The sequence below is a fragment of the Arachis ipaensis genome, chromosome B10 (genome assembly GCF_059453495.1).
Source record: "Arachis ipaensis isolate K30076 ecotype BB chromosome B10, ASM5945349v1, whole genome shotgun sequence".
Classification (NCBI taxonomy): Eukaryota; Viridiplantae; Streptophyta; class Magnoliopsida; order Fabales; family Fabaceae; genus Arachis; species Arachis ipaensis.
Window position 1 is genome coordinate 97,648,182 of NC_142435.1, and position 7,677 is coordinate 97,655,858.

The 7,677-nt window shown below is 38.6% G+C and overlaps 1 non-coding gene across 1 annotated transcript; it reads right to left on the reverse strand.

The window, feature by feature from the left end:
• Nucleotides 1-3,067: 3,067 nt before the first annotated feature.
• LOC148581004 (small nucleolar RNA R71) lies at nt 3,068-3,175 on the reverse strand. The gene has a single exon (XR_015896809.1). It is a non-coding gene; the product is annotated as a small nucleolar RNA R71 (small nucleolar RNA).
• Between the last annotated feature and the right edge of the window lie 4,502 nt (nt 3,176-7,677).

Below are 7,677 nucleotides of genomic sequence, written 5' to 3' on the forward strand. Positions count from 1 at the left end.
TTCCGAGTAGGACTCTGGGATTGAATGACTATGACGAGCTTCAAACTCGTGAGTGCTGGGCGTAGTGACAGACGCAAAAGGAGGGTGAATCCTATTCCAGTATGATCGAGAACCTCAGATGATTAACCGTGCTGTGACAGAGCATTTGGACCATTTTCACAAGAGGATGGGATGCAGCCATTGACAAGGGTGATGCCTCCAGACGATTAGCCATGCAGTGACAGCGCATCAGACCATTTTCCAGAGAGGATCAAAAGTAGCCATTGCCAATTGTGATGTCCTTACATAAAGCCAGCCATAGAAAGGAGTAAGACTGATTGGATGAAGACAGCAGGAAAGCAGAGGTTTAGAGGGACGAAAGCATCTCCATGCATTTATCTGAAATTCTCACCAAGGATTTACATAAGTATCTCTATCCCTATTTTATTATAAATATTCGAAAACTCCATAACCATTCTATATCCGCCTGACTGAGATTTACAAGATGACCATAGCTTGCTTCATACCAACAATCTCCGTGGGATCGACCCTTACTCGCGTAAGGTTTATTACTTGGACGACCCAGTGCACTTTCTGGTTAGTTTTGCGAAGTTGTGATAAAAAGTTGAGATTACAATTGAGCGTACCATGTTGATGGCGCCATTGATGATCACAATTTCGTGGACCAAGTTTTTGGCGCCGTTGCCGGGGATTGTTCGAGTTTGAACAACTGACGGTTCATCTTGTTGCTCAGATTAGGTAATTTTCTTTTTGTTTTTATTTTCAAAAATTTTTCAAAAAAAAAAATCTTTCAAAAATTTATCCTTTGTTTTCGAAAAAAATTTTAAAATAAAAATGTTTTCAAAAAATTATTTTTCTTCAGAATTTTTAAGAATGAATTCTAGTGTTTCATGAAGCATGCTGAAGCTTGGCTGGCTGTAAAGCCATGTCTAATTCTTCTGGAATGGGTATGTTAGGCGTGTCATGTCTGAGTTACATACTAAAGCTTGGCTGGCTATTAAGCCATGCCTGACCCTTTGATTGGAGCTTTAGACTAAAGAGCATAAGATTCTTGGAATTCATATTAAAAATTTTGGAATCCTTATTTTTCTTTTTTTTAAAATGATTTTCGAAAAAAAAATAAAAGAAAATACAAAAAAATCATAAAATCATAAAAATCAAAAAAATATTTTGTATTTCTTGCTTGAGTCTTGAGTCAAGTTGAAAGTTTGGTGTCAATTGCATATTCATCTTGCATTTTTCGAAAAAAATTCATGCATTCATAGTGTTCTTCATGATCTTCAAGTTGTTCTTGGTAAGTCTTCTTGTTTGATCTTGATGTTTTCATGTTTTGTGTCTTTTCTTGTTTTTCATATGCATTATTGCATTCATAGTGTCTATACATGAAAAATTTTTAAGTTTGGTGTCTTGCATGTTTTCTTTGCATTAAAAATTTTTCAAAAATAAGTTCTTGATGTTCATCATGATCTTCAAAGTGTTCTTGGTGTTCATCTTGACATTCATAGCATTCTTGCATGCATTCATTATTTTGATCCAAAATTTTCATGCATTGCATCATTTTCATGTTTTTCTCTCTCATCATTAAAAATTTCAAAAATCAAAAAAATATCTTTCCCTTTTCTCTCTTAAAATTTCGAAAATTAGATTTGACTTTTTCAAAAAAATTTAAAATCTAGTTGTTTCTTATGAGTCAAATCAAATTTTCAATTTAAAAATCTTATCTTTTTCAAAATCTTTTTCAAAAATCAAATCTTTTTCATTTTTCTTAGTTATTTTCGAAAATTTTAAAAATATTTTTCAAAAATCTTTTTCTTATCTTTATCTCCTAATTTTCGAAAATATCATCATCAATTAATGTTTTGATTCAAAAATTTCAAGTTTGTTACTTACTTGTTAAGAAAGATTCAAACTTTGAGTTCTAGAATCATATCTTGTGATTTCTTGTGAATCAAGTCATTAATTGTGATTTTAAAAATCAAATCTTTTTCAAAAACTAATTTCAATCATATCTTTTTAAAAATATCTTCTTATCTTATCTTTTTCAAAAATTTGATTTCAAAATATCTTTTCTAACTTCCTAACTTCTTATCTTTTCAAAATTTGTTTCAACTAACTAACTAACTTTTTGTTTGTTTCTTATCTTTTTCAAAACTACCTAACTAACTCTCTCTCTATAATTTTCGAAAATATCTTCCCTCTTTTTCAAAAATTCTTTTTAATTAACTAATTATTTTAATTTTTTATTTTAATTTTCGAAAATTACTAACCTTTTTCAAAAACTATTTTCGAAAATCACTAACCCTTTTTCAAAAATAATTTTCGAAAATCCTTCTCCCTCATCTCCTTCTAATTATTTATTCATCTACTAACACTTCTCTTCATCTCACATCACTGCTCCTATCCTTACCCTTGTGTTTGGATTCTTCATTTTTCTTCACCCGTATTCCTTTTCTTCTTCTACTAACAATAAGGAACCTCTTTACTGTGACATAGAGGATTCCTCTTCTTTTCCTGTTCTCTTCTCTTTTTTATGAGCAGGAACAAGGAAAAAGGCATTCTTGTTGAAGCTGATCCAGAACCTGAAAGGACTTTGAAGAGGAAACTAAGAGAAGCTAAATTACAACAATCCAGAGACAATCTTATTGAAAATTTCGAACAAGTAAAGGAGATGGCAGCCGAACCCAACAACAATAATGCAAGGAGAATGCTTGGTGACTTTACTGCACCAAATTCTAATTTACATGGAAGAAGCATCTCCATTCCTGCCATTGGAGCAAACAACTTTGAGCTGAAACCTCAATTAGTTTCTCTGATGCAGCAGAACTGCAAGTTTCATGGACTTCCATCTGAAGATCCTTTTCAGTTCTTAACTGAATTCTCGCAGATATGTGATACTGTTAAGACTAATGGAGTAGATCCTGAAGTCTACAGGCTCATGCTTTTCCCTTTTGCTGTAAGAGACAGAGCTAGAGTGTGGTTGGACTCTCAACCCAGAAATAGCCTGAACTCTTGGGACAAGCTGGTCACGACTTTCTTAGCCAAGTTCTTTCCTCCTCAAAAGCTGAGCAAGCTTAGAGTGGATGTTCAAACCTTCAGACAGAAAGAAGGTGAATCCCTCTATGAAGCTTGGGAAAGATACAAGCAACTGACCAAAAAGTGTCCTTCTGACATGCTTTCAGAATGGACCACCCTGGACATATTCTATGATGGTCTGTCTGAATTAGCTAAAATGTCATTGGACACCTCTACAGGTGGATCCATTCACCTAAAGAAAATGCCTACAGAAGCTCAAGAGCTCATTGACATGGTTGCTAATAACCAGTTCATGTACACTTCTGAGAGGAATCCTGTGAGTAATGGGACGCCTATGAAGAAGGGAGTTCTTGAAATTGATACTCTGAATGCCATATTGGCTCAGAACAAAATATTGACTCAGCAAGTCAATATGATTTCTCAGAGTCTGAATGGAATGCAAGCTGCATCCAACAGTACTCAAGAGGCATCTTCTGAAGAAGAAGCTTATGATCTGAAAAACCCTGCAATAGTAGAGGTAAATTATATGGGTGAACCTTATGGAAACACCTATAACCCATCATGAAGAAATCATCCAAATTTCTCATGGAAGGATCAAAAGCCTCAACAACGCTTTAATAATGGTGGAAGAAATAGGTTTAACAATAGTAAACCTTTTCCATCATCCACTCAGCAACAGACAGAGAACTCTGAACAAAATACCTCTAATTTAGCAAACTTAGTCTCTGATCTATCTAAGGCCATTGTGAGTTTCATGAATGAAACAAGGTCATCCATTGGAAATTTGGAGGCACAAGTGGGCCAGCTGAGTAAAAGGATCACTGAAATCCCTCCTAGTACTCTCCCAAGCAATACAGAAGAAAATCCAAAAGGAGAGTGCAAGGCCATTGAATTAATCACCATGGCCGAACCTGTGAAGGAAGGAGAGGACGTGAATCCCAAGGAGGAAGACCTCCTGGGATGTCCAGTGATCAATAAGGAGCTTCCCTCTGAGGAACCAAAGAAATCTGAGACTCATCTAGAGACCATAGAGATTCCATTGAACCTCCTTATGCCATTCATGAGCTCTGATGAGTATTCCTCTTCTGAAGAGAATGAGGATGTTACTGAAGAGCAAGCTGCCAAGTTTCTTGGTGCAATCATGAAGCTGAATGCCAAATTATTTGGTATTGAGACTTGGGAAGATGAACCTCCCTTGTTCACCAATGAACTAAGTGATTTGGATCAACTGACATCGCCTCAGAAGAAACAGGATCCTGGAAAGTTTGTAATACCTTGTACCATAGGCAACATGATCTTTGAAAAGGCTCTGTGTGACCTTGGTTCAGGGATAAACCTCATGCCCCTCTCTGTAATAGAGAAACTGGGAATCTATGGGGTGCAAGCCACTAAAATCTCATTAGAGATGGCAGACAATTCGAGAAAACAGGCTTATGGACAAGTAGAGGACGTGTTAGTAAAGGTTGAAGACCTTTACATCCCTGCTGATTTTATAATCCTAGATACTGGGAAGGATGAGGATGAATTCATCATCCTTGGAAGACCCTTCCTAGCCACAGCAAGAGCTGTGATTGATGTGGACAGAGGAAAATTGATCCTTCAATTAAACGAGGACAACCTTGTGTTTAAAACTCAAGGATCTCTCTCTGTACCCATGGAGAGGAAGCACAGTAAGCTTCTCTCATTGCAGAGTCAACCAGAGCCCCCACAGTCAAACTCTAAGTTTGGTGTTGGGAGGCCACAACCAAACTCTAAGTTTGGTGTTGAACTCCCATATCCAAACTCTAAGTTTGATGTTGGAGAGTCTCAACAATGCTCTGAACATCTGTGAGGCTCCATGAGAGCCCACTATCAAGCTATTGACATTAAAGAAGCGCTTGTTGGGAGGCAACCCAATTTCTATTTTTATTGTTTTTCATGTTTTATTAGGTTCATGATCATGTGGAGTCACAAAATAAATAAAAAGATTGAAAACGGAATCAAAAATAGCAGAAGAAAAATCACACCCTGGAGGAAGACCTTACTGGCATTTAAACGCCAGTAAGATGCATCTTGCTGGCGTTCAACGCCAGAACAGAGCATGGTTCTGGCGCTGAACGCCCAAAATGGGCAGCATCTGGGCGTTTGAACGCCAGAATTGCACCCTGGAGAAGAGCTGGCGCTGAACGCCCAGAACAAGCATGGTTCTGGCGTTCAACGCCAGAAATGGGCAACAAATGGGCGTTCAACGCCCAGAACAAGCACCAATCTGGCACTGAACGCCCAAGTTGTATGCAAGGGTATTTTGCATGCCTAATTGGGTGCAAGGTTGTAAATCCTTGAACACCTCAGGATCTGTGGACCCCACAGGATCACCTCAGGATCTGTGGACCCCACAGGATCCCCACCTACCTCCATTCACTTCTTCTCACCCCCCTTTCACACAATCCCATAAACACTCTTCCCCAAAACTCTTCACCAATCACCTCAATCTCTCTTCCCTATCACCACTTCACCACTCACATCCATCCACTCTTCCCCATAAACCTACCTCATAAACTCCACCTACCTTCAAAATTCAAAATCAATTTCTCACCCAAAACCCACCCTTATGGCCGAACCATACCCCCCTCCCTTCCCTATATATAGCCCTCCATTCTTCCTCATTTTCACACCACACAACCCTCTCTTCTCTTCTTGGCCGAATACACCACCCCCCTCTCCTCCATATTTTCTTCTTCTTCTTCATCTATTCTTTCTTTTCTTGCTCGAGGGCGAGCAACATTCTAAGTTTGGTGTGGTAAAAGCATAAGCTTTTTGTTTTTCCATTACCATTGATGGCACCTAAGACCGGAGAATCCTCTAGAAAAGGGAAAGGGAAGACAAAAGCTTCCACCTCCGAGTCATGGGAGATGGAAAGATTCATCTCCAAAGCTCATCAAGACCACTTCTATGATGTTGTGGCCAAGAAGAAGGTGATCCCTGAGGTCCCTTTCAAGCTCAAGAAGAATGAGTATCCGGAGATCCGACATGAAATCCAAAGAAGAGGTTGGGAAGTTCTAACAAACCCCATCCAACAAGTCGGCACCCTAATGGTTCAAGAGTTCTATGCCAATGCATGGATCACTAGGAACCATGAACAAATTTAGAACCCGAACCCAAAGAATTATCTCACCATGGTTCGGGGGAAATACTTAGATTTTAGCCCAGAAAATGTGAGGTTGGCGTTTAACTTGCCTATGATGCAAGGAGATGCATGCCCCTACACTAGAAGGGTCAACTTTAATCAAAGGTTGGACCAAGTCCTCATGGACATATGTGTGGAAGGAGCTCAATGGAAGATTGACTCCAAAGGCAAGCCAGTTCAACTAAGAAGACTGGACCTCAAGCCTGTGGCTAGAGGATGGTTGGAGTTCATCCAACGCTCCATCATCCCCACTAGCAACCGATCTGAAGTTACTGTGGATCGGGCCATCATGATTCATAGCATCATGATTGGAGAGGAAGTAGAAGTTCATGAAGTCATCTCTCTTGAACTCTACAAAATGGCCGAAAAGTCCTCCCCCATGGCAAGGCTAGCTTTTCCTCATCTTATTTGCCATCTATGTTACTCAGCTGGAGCTTTCATAGAAGGAGACATTTCCATTGAGGAAGAGAAGCCCATCACTAAGAAAAGGATGGAGCAAGCAAGAGAGCCCATTCATGGAGCTCAAGAGGCGCAGGAAGCTCATCACCATGAGATCCCGGAGATGCCTCAAATGCATTTTCCTCCACAAAACTATTGGGAGCAAATCAACACCTCCCTAGGAGAATTAAGTTCCAACATGGGACAACTAAGGGTGGAACATCAAGAGCACTCCATCATCCTTCATGAAATTAGAGAAGATCAAAAAGCAATGAGGAAGGAGCAACAAAGACAAGGAAGAGACATAGAAGAGCTCAAGGACATCATTGGTTCTTCAAGAAGGAAACGCCACCATCACTAAGGTGGACTCATTCCTTGTTCTTATATTCTCTATTTTTCGTTTTCTATGATAAGTGCTTATCTAAGTTTGTGTCTTATTACATGATCATTAGTATTTAGTAACTATGCCTTAAAGTAGTGAATATGAATCCATCACCTCTCTTAAATGAAAACTGTTTTAATTCAAAAGAACAAGAAGTACATGAGTTTCGATTTTATCCTTGAACTTAGTTTAATTATATTGATGTGGTGACAATGCTTCTTGTTTTCTGAATGAATGCTTGAACAGCGCCTATGTCTTTTGAAGTTGTTGTTTAAGAATGTTAAATATGTTGGCTCTTGAAAGAATGATGACAAGGAGACATGTTATTTGATAATTTGAAAAATCATAAAAATGATTCTTGAAGCAAGAAAAAGCAACAAAGAACAAAGCTTGCAGAAAAAAAGAGAGAAAAAAAATAGCGAAAAAAAATATAGAAAGAAAAAGAAAAAGCAAGCAGAAAAAGCCAAAAGCTCTTAAAACCAAGAGGCAAGAGCAAAAAGCTAATAACCCTTAAAACCAAAAGGCAAGGGCAAATAAAAAGGATCCCAAGGCTTTGAGCATCAGTGGCTAGGAGGGCCTAAAGGAATAAAATCCTGGTCTAAGCGGCTAAACCAAGTTGTCCCTAACCATGTGCTTGTGGCGTGAAGGTGTCAAGTGA